Source organism: Argiope bruennichi, chromosome 10 (assembly GCF_947563725.1).
Source record: "Argiope bruennichi chromosome 10, qqArgBrue1.1, whole genome shotgun sequence".
In the NCBI taxonomy this organism is placed as follows: domain Eukaryota; kingdom Metazoa; phylum Arthropoda; class Arachnida; order Araneae; family Araneidae; genus Argiope; species Argiope bruennichi.
Window position 1 is genome coordinate 44467522 of NC_079160.1, and position 12568 is coordinate 44480089.

The 12568-nt window shown below is 30.7% G+C and overlaps 1 protein-coding gene across 1 annotated transcript in view; it reads left to right on the forward strand.

Annotated features, from left to right (window-relative positions):
• Positions 1-321: 321 nt before the first annotated feature.
• LOC129989278 (uncharacterized) overlaps positions 322-12568 on the forward strand; it is a 55392-nt gene continuing 43145 nt past the window's right edge. The window contains exon 1 of the mRNA XM_056097702.1: positions 322-447. The gene's annotated coding sequence lies outside the window, so the exon portion shown is untranslated. The remainder of the gene's footprint in view (positions 448-12568) is intronic.

Sequence of the window (12568 nt, forward strand, 5' to 3'; positions counted from 1 at the left end):
GTTAAGAAACAAATAATTTGCTTTCACTTTCGAATTCGAAGACAAGATACACTTATTTGTTTATCAAGACTGACAATTTCATTGAATCAGTTAATAAAAGAATGTATTAATATGTAGAAAAGGATCGGAAAAGGAACATCTGATCTCAATGCACGTGCTATCGTGTCCGTGTTTTTTATTTTTCAAAGGCTTATCGTAAATTTCAGACTCGTGAATTAAATCATATCAGAAAATATAGATTAATTGTATTATTATTTCGATAAAGGAACCAAGATAGGAAAAATATTGTGGAATAACTTCCTTATTTTTACATGCTTGCCTTTAATATTTTTGCATTTCAGCAAAAAAAATATTTTTTGTTTTAAGTGCTTTTGAGATTAATGGAATCATTTGCTCTACATTCTCTGCGCATAACGAGGAATTTTTGGGAAACAATTTACTTTACAGGTAATTGTTGAATATATATATTTCTTTTATAAACCTGGTATTTTTTTCGCGTTTTGCAATTATTTTTTATTTTAGTTTAGTAAATACTCCTCTTTATAAATATATTTGTTGATCTTGGCATTCATTACAAGAAATTTTAAAGTACTTAATATAGAAATTTCCGTTGTGTTATTAATTTATATTTACTTATTTAAAAGTGATATTTTATTTTGACATATTCCTAAACTTTTTTTTTTCATATTAGCAAATTTTATGCCTATAAAGATGAAATTTTACAATTGATTTTTCTCTCATTTGTTGAAGTGTTATAGTTCTGAAATTCCGCCCGTTTGTGTGTATTTCTAAAGTAAATATAATATTTTAGTAATCATAGAACTCAGTTATCACCAAATTATTTAATTTAATTTAATATTGATTGATTACTAGTTAGCATTCTGCCAGTGCATTTTTTAAAAATATATTCCAATTTTTTGATTTAATGAAATGATAAATTACGAAATATAGTAATAAAAAAAATTAGAAAGTATTTTTTCAAAAATTTGTTGTTTAGGGGAAAAAAAAATGTGAAAAGCTGGATATTTAGTAGAAAAACAAGCCCCAACGAATATCATAATAAACATTCTTTAAAATTATGAATGGTACTAAATTTATGCGACTGATTTAAAATATTTATATCATCGCTTCACCCTTTTACGATTTATGTTTTGATTCCAAGATTTTAGATTAAAATTTATATATTTGAGATAATTAGGAAAAGGTAATATATTTTAATAATTACGGAGCTCAATTATCCCCAAATCGTTTGATCGAATTTCTTTTTTTATTACTAATTAGCATTATTACTAAAATTAAATCGATGTTTGATTTGATGTTGATGAGTTATCAATCCCCCAATTCGCAACCACAGATCCAATTTCGCTAATTTTTGATTTGTATGAAAATTTATGACCTTTAGATATGTATTAATGGTCGCCTGTACCCTTTCCAAATTTACAAGAAATTTAAAAAAGAAAGACTATTTAGTTAAATATTCTTCATAGGGTGAAAAGCTTACGACAGAGTCAAGTAGCTACATTTTAGTATGAAGACTCATGATCCCTTAGATACGTCATTAATGGTAGCCGGTCCCACCCCTACCCTCCCCCGCGTTCAGAGATATTGCAAGAGGAAACTTTGTCAAAATCTTCAGCTTTAACAACCAAAGCAAATCACCAATTTTATTCTTTCAAACATAACAAAGTAGTCAGAATGCTATAAGTTTATTGTGTAAATATAAGATAAAAATTTCTTTTGTTATGATAAATTGCAGTTCATCAAAATTGGTTGATGTTATTAAATTAATGCTGACAATTTTGTAAGCCAACAGCTAGTTACCAGTGGCAGATAAAAAAATTAACCTACATCATGAATAGAATTAAATACATATTTTTGATTTAAGAGGGAGATATTCGGGTCACGAGGGGTCAATATTGTTGGATGAAAGTCAGACCCCTCACAGAAAAAATCCCTGGTTTGAAACCCTGCCTGAGGTGAGACCCTTGAGAAAAACTTCAGGCAGGATTCATAATTTCTTTCTTGATTCTATTTTTATGCTTTTTGCTTATATTAACTTTTCTTATTAATTTGTTTTTTGTTTTAGGAGATATTTTCATCTATTTAGCACTCTAATACAAGAATATTAATTTTTTTGACAAATAGTATATTTTGATAACAATTATTAAATTTTCAATTTTTTAAGCATTTTCTCATGTGATTGGAGTTACTTTTTTATTATTTTGAGCCTTTTCCTGCTCAAATATTGAGACTGATAGACTGAAAATTCTTTTTTACTTTTTCGTATCCGAAATATACAAAGAGAAAGAGATTATCAAAAGATTAGATCTTGAGATTTCGACAGATTTCTACTTTTTATACCTCCCTCAGTCCCTCCCCCCTAAAAATGGAATGATATCTGTCTACCTGTCTGTCTCTGAATACCATTACTTAACCCTTTAAAGGGCCATTTTTTTCTAGTCATATTATGTTAAAATATTTTTAGGTTTGAAATTAGAATAAGAAAAGGAATTCATTTAGCTTATTAGATGAATTTAATTTGATTAATTAATTAATTTGGTTAATTAATAATTAAGTGACAAATCAAGACACATCATTTTATGTAAGATAAAGAACTAAAGCATCTAAGTTTCTGCCTTTCTAAAAAAATTTTCTCAGAACTTATGCCAACCTACATAAATTCATACAAAGATTGATAAATTTGGTGGGAGGCATACTTCCCACGGCCCTAGAAAGGGTTAAAAACGCTGTGAGTTCGAATGATGAAATTTGACAAGCGATCTTTACACCAAATTTGAAGAATTCTTTCGGATTTTAATCGTAAATCATACAGAAGAAATTTGCCTTTCTGTCTGTCTGACAGCAAGTAAATACGACAACTAGAAAACGTAATGGGACAGAGGGAGAAAATTTGATGCATACGTTTAGTATTTAAAGTATTAATCTGTATCAAATTCCAAGAAAATCTTTCAAGGAATTGACCGTCTGTCTGTACTTGCTCATGCATTTAAATGATAACTCAATAACGCTTAGAATTACGTGAGTGAAATTTGGTACGAGATCTTGACACTAAACTTGTAGTTCAGTATTAAATTTTGGTTTGAATTGGTTGGAAAAAAAAAAGGACGCCCAAAATGCTTATTTGTGAGACTTTGAATATAAAAATCTGTTCAATCATGGTTTTCACGGCCTAATTGAAGTTTCACAGTTTAGACAATCAAATTTTTCCTCCAATCCATCCAATTTTAAAAATTCATTGATATTTTTTTTTGAAAGTTTTGACGAATCAACATAGGATTTTAGTCGAAGGTATCAATATTTACATCGATTTCCAATTTTCATCAGTTTTTCTTGTTGAAATAAAGAAAAAAATAATGTTCAGATAACTCCCAGAGAATTAAAGTTACCGGATCTTTTTAATGGTCAAGCTGAATTTATTAATATTTGCTCCGAAACTTTATGAAAAATTCTATTTTTATGTTCTTATATTAAATTTTAATTCTTTTGTATTTGCCAAATATAGGGTGTTCATTAATTATTGTCGGGGTTTCCGTACCATATAATTTTCGAATAAAAAATATTACGCAAAAACCGATTACGTATTCGTAAATTACAACTCAAAGAATTATGAATACTTAAATTACAACTCAAAGAATTACGTATTCGTAAATTACAACTCAAAGAATTATGAATACGTAAATTACAACTCAAAGAATTATGTATTCGTAAAGTACAACTCAAAGAATCAATAAAATTCTTTGAGTTGTAATTTACGAATACGTAATCGGCTTTTGCGTAATATTTTTTATTCGAAAATTATGTGGTACGGAAGCCCCGACAATAATTAATGAACACCCTGTATTGCTCGTCTTTCAATCAGTTCTACATATACTTCCTTCATGGGTAAAATCAATGAGATATAAATAAATTTTTTTGTCATATCTTTCAATCAGTTTATTTTAGTTTAATTCTGCTGCACTCTAGAATGAAATAGATGTTCGATTCGAGATAGATATTAATTCTAATGTGTTACTTTATCTCCTAATTTAGCTGCTGCATTCAAAATTTCTAAACCAATTAATTTGATTATATTATTACCTATAATACTAAATCAAGTAAAAAATACTATACTATTCATTGGATTGCCGGAAAGTCATTATGGATGTTTCGATTCCTTCGAAATACGCTTCACTAATAGAGTTTTTATGCACCTTTGAAAGAAATGAATTTTTTTCTTTAATTACATTAAGCTAATGCAGTTATCGACGGTTTACTTGAATTAAGATAAATAATATTAAAACATCCAAGAATAAAAATAGCAGCTCTGTTTTAAATTTTTTGAATGCTATTTTTAAAGTAGAAATCGTTTGATTCAAATGCTATAAAAAAATCGTTTGGTGCAAACACATGGCGTTTAAATTTTTACCTCAGTTGGCTCAATATATTTGTTTTAATGTTTTTACTTTCTCGATTTAGCTCTCTTCGTTTTGTAGTTAGTGTGTTTATTTATATTCGAACAGCCAGACTTCCTCAGAATAAATTTTACTCAAAATTTGATAGAAATCTGCATAATTTGGTGTAAAGACGACATACCTAATTTCAACAATTTAGCTAAAAGCGCTTTTGAGTCATTATTGCTACAGACATGCAGACGGACATTTTCCACAAATATGTTTTCCTAACTCAGGCAGTTAGTTATAAAACGTGAAGATACATAAAAAAAACGAGTTCGAAATTTTTACGATTAATATACTTTAAGATTAATATACTTTACGATTAATATACGTACAAGAGAAAGTAAAAAAATGATTTATCTGATATCTAATATAAACCAATATTCTCGATGAACAGCTGATCGTCTGAGATGACTAATAGTAAATAAAATTTCTTTTTTTTGTAGTAAACTTTCTGGAGATTTACCGAAACTTTAAAAGTAAATTTATCTCCTTTCAAATTCCACACCAATACTAATGTTTTAATGGTAGATTCGTCAGGTTGAACAAATAATTTTGATTCGAAGAATTCTTTTTTTTTTATCAATAAATAACGATTTACTTTTGATTTTTTTTTTTACTTGATTGTGTATTTTTTAAATTTTTTTTATTTGACCTTGTGCGAGATCACAATGAAATAAAATGTTTTTTTTTTTATTGATTTGATTCATGACTGAGCTGCAATAAACAGCAATTTATATATAATAATCTAAGTTTGTTTGTCTGTATTTGATGCGCTGGAACACTGTTTCATCCGATGGCTATAAAACTTTGCCAACTTATTGCTTTGAACCTAGAAAATCCCTGTTTTTCAAGTGGCCAGTTGTAGGTTGGATGCTCTGAAGTCAGCAGCTACGATATTTATTTGTTTTTGCAGAAGATGGAAAAGCAAAAAATATTGTGTACCCTAAAGCACTTGAATAATAAAGTAAAAAAAAAAAAAAATAGAACAAACATTATTTGTACTTTTCCTTTATATATAATTCAATTTGAATGAATGTATTCGTTGCCGATAAGAAAATAAATATCATTCTTTCTATCATTTCCAATTAAATTAGACGGCTATTTCAAATTTCAAACGATTTTTTCTTCTGGGACAGCAACGTGCCGGATACCAGCTGCACTTAATAATACAGTATGTGAGAACATTGATGTTTTTCTGTCGGATTGATACCACGTGACTTAAAAAAGTGTTCTTAGATGCTAACTTGAAATTTGCGATAGTAGATTCTAATTTTTTTCTTTATTTTATTTTTTAAATATAATTTGATACTTTAACTGTAATGAGTTTAATGCTATGAGGAAATTAAAATTCATCGTTCAAAATATTCAATCGCATGCTTTTACCAGTGTTAAATTTGAAATAAAAAAATTGCTTTATTTTGACATTGTTATATATTTTTATATTTATTATTCTATTTTGCAGTACTTATTTCATAATAGCCAAAAGTTTTTTTTTTGTTTTGCTTGCAACTACCATCCGACTACTTCAATAATCATTAAAACGGAACACAACATCGTAATACCAATTTAATGGTCTTAAGTATGATGTAAAAATTTAAAAACCCATTTCCGACGTTTTACTGTACATGGGCGGTAAGCTTATCATTTAGTCATAAAAGCAAGAGCATAAATAACAGAGTTAAGTCCAGATGCTCTCCAAATTATAGGTCTTAAAAATGACGTATGGATTGCACAAATAACTTTTCTGAATGCTTCATCCAGATGATGTTAAGTATTCTTCCTTGTATTTAAGAATTACTCTCAGTAATTTTGCTTTTTACTTTTATTAATAACCATTTCTCCGTGAGTGAAATCTCCAACGGATAGAAAGGACACATTTTATACTCTCCGATTACTGTTTTTAAGGCTGTATATTTTCTTTGTGCTACAATTTCCCCATTTTTTCGGAAATTCCATTATACGAATGCTGATAATCTTTATGGCTCATTATTTGTTTTTATTTTTATTTTCTTATATATGAAATACATACAAAGAAAATATAGTAATGGCTATAAAAAAATCCATTGGGAGTGTAGTGTCCTCAAAATTTTCTCAAATTAAGACATTATTTCCTTTCCTACTTCCGTATAAAATTGTTATAGGAACGTGGAACGGCAGTGGATCTCTTGCATGGGTTTATTTTCCGGTTTATTAGTAATTTGTTAACTAATAAGGTATTCCAACATTTATCTTGCACAACCATACTAAGTAATCGCATTACCGTGCAATTACTCTATTCACATGTTATGTCCGGAGGTTAAGAAACTTGAGTTCAAGCACTCTGGTACACTTCACTCAGATAGGCAAACTTGCATGACTTTGGTAAATGACAGTTACGAAATACAGATCTTTGGCGGAATCTGGCCTTTCTACAGAATCTGTCGTGTGATCCTTGGCGATTTGTTTTAGTGATTAATTCCTGGATTGAAGTTAAGAGCACCCTAAAGTCGATATTTGAGTTTTAGACGCATTTTGCCCACTGATTCAAACCAAAATTTGACACAAAACTACAATTGTAGTCATAAAGTGACATATTAAATTTCATATATATAAGCCATTGCGTTTTACACCTATCGCATTTTTATGTTTTTGAAAGTACAGACTGATATAATGGTCAATCAAACGGTCAAAATCTGATAGGTATCCACACTTTAGGTGTTTAATCTATGCACCAAATTTTATACATCTAGAACTTTTTGTTTTGTAGTTATCGTCTTCATTATATGTGGTTTAGTTTAGTTATATTAACGTCCCTTTTGAAGCAACACTAGGGCTATTTTGGGACGGACCTCGTCATTTTGAACCGCGGTCAGATGACGAGGACGACACCTGAGCTGGCACCCCTTCTCCACACCACACCACACCAGCGGGAGGACATTTGGTCAGGACGGATTAAACGTGCAACAGACCCCCTTACACGATGGTTTTTCGGTGGAATCGGGTCTCGAACTGGAAACCCTCCAGTTCCGAAGCCGAGACCTTACCACCAGGCCACCACGGCCCTAACAATATGTGGATAACCAGACAGACGGACTACGGATTTCGTTCAAAATTTGACCTACCAATTTACCATATAACAACAATTTTCTACTTTTCTTTTTGTCACAGGTAGTTAGACGGATAGACATACAGGCATAATAAAATTAATTCATTTTATATTCCTTAAAAACAGTTTTCTTCTTCTTATCAATGCATGAGTTCTCATTTCATATTCATTTTCCACTGAAGCAAAAAAAAAAAAAAGAAAAAAAAAAAAGAATGCAATAAAATATCATTTCAGCTGCAGCGCAAAAAGAAAAGAAAATAAAAACAATCCGGCGACTGAGAAAAAAGATCGTCTGAAAAAACTGTAGAAGTAGTACTTTCGATATTTTATTTCCTATCGTTTGAGCTATTGACAACCACTTGGAATTTTGTCTTCAAAGCTCTAGTAAAGTGTTCGAAATCGAACTCTATGCATATTCTCGGTATTCTATATCTGATGCATTAAGGGAAAATGCTTTTTGGAATGTACGAAGAAAGCTGAAATATTTTTTCTGAATAACTATTGTTGTGTTGCAGTTCTCTTTCGAAAATCAAAGTTCTTTTTTTTATATCAAAAGAGGCTGTTTACATATAGTATAAAATAAATTCACTTTATATAAAGCTCTTCTGCGCCAAAGGTGAATCTCTTATCTTTAGAGTCTTGTGAAATGAGTGTTCGGTACAAAGTATAGGCTTTGCTCCTTTATTTTTCAGAACTTATTGTTTTTATGTGCAGAGAAAAAAAGAACTTAAAGTTATTTTCATTTTCTAGAATTTCACTGAACTAAATAATGTTTTTGTGCGATGTCCCAGAATTCATTTTTTAAAAATATAAAATAAGATAGTTTTGTAGAAAGAAAGAAATGAAGGACATGCCGTTTTCCATTAAGGTGTACCTACACACTAGAAGATTTTCTTTTTAATTTTAACTTTAAAAATCCAGTTTTTCCACAGTAGGTCATTAATATATCTTTGAGCTCATTTGAGTGAGAAAAAAACCATATTACACTCATTATTAATTAATTAAATAATATTTAATGAGCTAATGAGCATATTTTTTTGAAACATAATATCTTAAATTCTAATTTATGCAGACACACAATTCTAGTTGGAAATGATGCCTAATATGAGTCTTCATGTTGTCTGCCTCCATCAAGTTATAAAAATATATAGTTTTTTTTTTTAAATTTTTCCATCAACGATGAATAGAAAAAGTGAGATTTTTCTGTCATTTTAACTTTTAAATAGCTATTAAAAATTTATTTCTATAAATATAACTTTGATTGAGGCACAAAACATCCGCTATTTCATACAGATTATTTGGATAGATAAATAATTGCATTTGGTTAATTTCTTGTTGAGTTATGATTGTTTGAATGAAGCAACATAGTAGAAAAATATCATTCTTCATAAAATGAGTTTAAAAAAACCGTAACTAGAGTTTTTAATGAAAGCACCTCAAGAAAAATAATTATAACTCGAGAAATATTTCGAATATTGACAGCATCTTGGTATCATTTGAAAGCTAAAGGATCAGAGAACATTATTAAGCAATAAAAAAAAAATCGATATTTTGAACGATTTTCGAAGTTTAAAGAGAAGACATTTATTATATTAGTTTTAAACTTGCATATACAAAACCTTAAAATAAAATTTTAGCTCAATGAATTAAGTAAAATGTTGTCTCTTTGTTAGTTTTTGTTTTTCTTAAAGATTGAGTCAATTATTTCTACATTTTATTGCAAAATATATAGACATAAATTGATACATAAAATCATCGGTATTGTTTAAAAAAATAATATTGATTTTTCGATAAAAAAAAATGGATAAATGCTGATATTTGAAGTAACTGTGTTTGTTGTTCACTTTTGGGAAGAAAGAATAATTAAATCTGATTTTTTCAAATGCGAGATTACACTAAGAGAAAGAAATGTAACTATCGCAGAATTCATCCATTAGACTATGATGTATCTCCATATTTCCAAACCTTTATGAAACCGAAAAAAAAAAGAAAAGAAAAGAAAAGAAAAAAACATATTTGGAATTATGTCTGATTTTCTTTAACACGATAACTCAAAAATGCTTTGAAATAGGCAATTAAGGCTCACTAAATGGTGTTTGCATGGTATTTGTAGATATTTGTTAAATTTTGCAGACAGGATCCAATAACGGGAATTCTATCTAAAGGGTGTTCCAAAATTAACGCAAGATTTGAATTTGCCACCATTCGTGCAATGAAGTGTTGATAAACCTATAAAAAAACCCATTTAACAGCTGATAGTTTAGGGATAGTAAAAATGGTGCGTTTATGGCGAATTGAATGGAGCGAGGATAGAACCTGGGACCTTGTGGTTCGTAGCACAGTAACATGACCACAATACAAAAGCAATTCCCCGGATAGCGTAGCTGTTAACTGGCTTATAAGCTTTCACCACAGACTCTCCCTCCAGTGAGTCGGAGGTGAGACGAACGATATGGTTGTTGAGTGGGGATGTATTATTTATTAGCTGTTGAGCCTAATGTGCCTGTACCCATTTGAGTAGCGCGAAGCGTTATGGCGAGCGTGTGTGGTAGCTGATGCTGTTGCGCTAAGTGAGTCTGGGGACTTTGATTACTGCCTCAAGTGAGTCTGACGACTTTGGTTGCCGGTAGATGGCGCCACAACAGTTGAACGAAGGTTGAAAGTTCATCGCCCGAGGTCACCAATGTGGCGAATTTGCGATGAGCGTGGATAGAACCTGGGACCTTTTGATTCGCAGCCCAGTAACATGACCACAATACAAGAGCAATTGCCCGGGTAGCGTAGCTGTTAACTGGCTTATAAGCTTTCAGCACACATTATACAATATAAAAACGTGTTAAAGCAAGAATCGAGTTAAATAAAATACAATTTTTTTCCTTTAAATTTTTATTGAATTGTAAAATACAAAGGATAGGGATATATACGGAATAATATATAGGCGAAAAGGCCTTCACGGTTTTACTGTCACATACGCACTCTTTTGTCGAAATTTTCCGTGACTACTTTGCATAAATGTGGCTGAATTTCGTTGATGCAGAGTTGAATTTCTTCCTTCAAGGCTCGCTTGTTGGCATAGGCCCTAGATTTCCAATAGCCCCATCAAAAGAAATCCCATGGTGTTAAATCACACGATCTAGGGGGTCTAATTCTCACATTTTGGAGCAATGGCTACCAGACTTTCATTGTTTTTGAAATATTGTTCAACAATGAAAACACGTTTTTCTATCCTGTAACGCTCTATTTTTACTAACTCTAAATTATCAGCTGTCAAATGGTTATTTTAATAGGGTAACCAACCCTTTACACGAATGGTGGCAAATTCAAATCTTGCTTTAATTTTGGAACACCCTTTAGCTGACTATTTGTCCGAGAGCAAGTGAACAAGATAATTACAAAGCGAAACCGGTTGGAGTTGTCTCTTCAGAATTTTCTCGCATACTCCCTCATATGCCCCGTCTCTCCAATCTAAAATTGTGAACTTGCAGTAAGACTGCGAATGCTTTGCATGCATTGTTAAATAATAATTTAGAAATATTGATCCTTGGAGTAATTCTAGCATTTTTACTGAATCTATCGTGTGATCTTTAGTGATTGTTTTCGGCGATTAATCAGAGGTCACGGTGGCCTGGTGGTAACGTCTCAGCTTCAGAACTTCGGAGGTTTTCAGGTTCGAAACCCGATTCTACCGAAGAACCGTCGTGTAAGCGGTTCTGGTGTACGTTAAACAGTCCTGGCTAAACGTCCTCCCGCTGGTGTTGTATGGAGAGGGGAGTGCCATCTCAGGTGTGGCCCTCGTCATCTGACTGAGGTTCAAAATGACGAGGTCCGTCCCAAAATAGCCATAGCATGATTTAAAACAGGACGTTAATATAACTAAAACTAAATACTTCGGCGATTAATCCCCGGCATATGATAATAACAACCCAAAATCAAATTTGTATTTTAGACACGTTTATTAATACTGATTGAAACAGAACTTGACTCAAAACTACATTTAAAGACAAGAAATTATATCTGAAATTCCTTATTATATCCAAATTATCAGTGCTTTTTGAATTATTACATGATTGTGAAAGTACAAATCGACAAAAAGTCAACACATTGACAGATCCTATTCCAAATCTGATAGACATCGACACTTTAAACGCTAAACATGTGTACCAAATTTTATTCATCTAGCTTTTTACTCGGACCGATACACTTTCTCTGTATAGATTTCGTTCAAAATTTAATAGAAATCTATAGATGCGATTCGTATACTAAATTTTATTTGTATATCTCAAAGCGTTTTTGAAATATTGCATTCACAGGCAGACCGATATAATTTCAATAATGAAGTTACGGATTCCTGGTCTGAGAGTGGAGATTCGTCAAAATATCGAATTTTTTCGGCGATTACAATATTTTCTCTGTATATTTCGTATATGCGAAATAACTATTTAAGGCGTATGTACACACTTGAAACTTCGAAAATCGTTCAAAATATCGAATATTTTTTTATTGCTTAATAATGTTCTCTGATTACTTAGCTTTCAAACGATACCAAGATGTTGCCAATATTCCAAATATTTCTTGAGTTATAATTATTTTTCTTGAGGTGCTTTCATTAAAAACTCTAGCTACGGTGTTTTTAAAACTCATTTTATGAAGAATGATATTTTTCCGCTCTGTTGCTTCATTCAAACAATCATAACTCAACAAGAAATGAACCAAATACAGTTATTTATATATCAAAATAATCTGTATGAAATAGCGGATGTTTTGTGCCTCGATCAAAGTTATATTTATAGAAATAAATTTTTAATAGTTGTTTAAAAGTTGAAATGACAGAAAAAATCTCGCTTTTTCTATTCATCGTTGATCAAAAAAAAAAAAAAAATGGTTAAAAAAAACTATATATTTTTATAACCTGATTGAGGCAGACAACATGAAGACTAATATTAGGCATCATTTCCAGCTAGAATTGTGTGTCTGTACAAATTAGAATTTAAGATATCTTGTTTCAAAAAATAGGCTAATTAGCTCA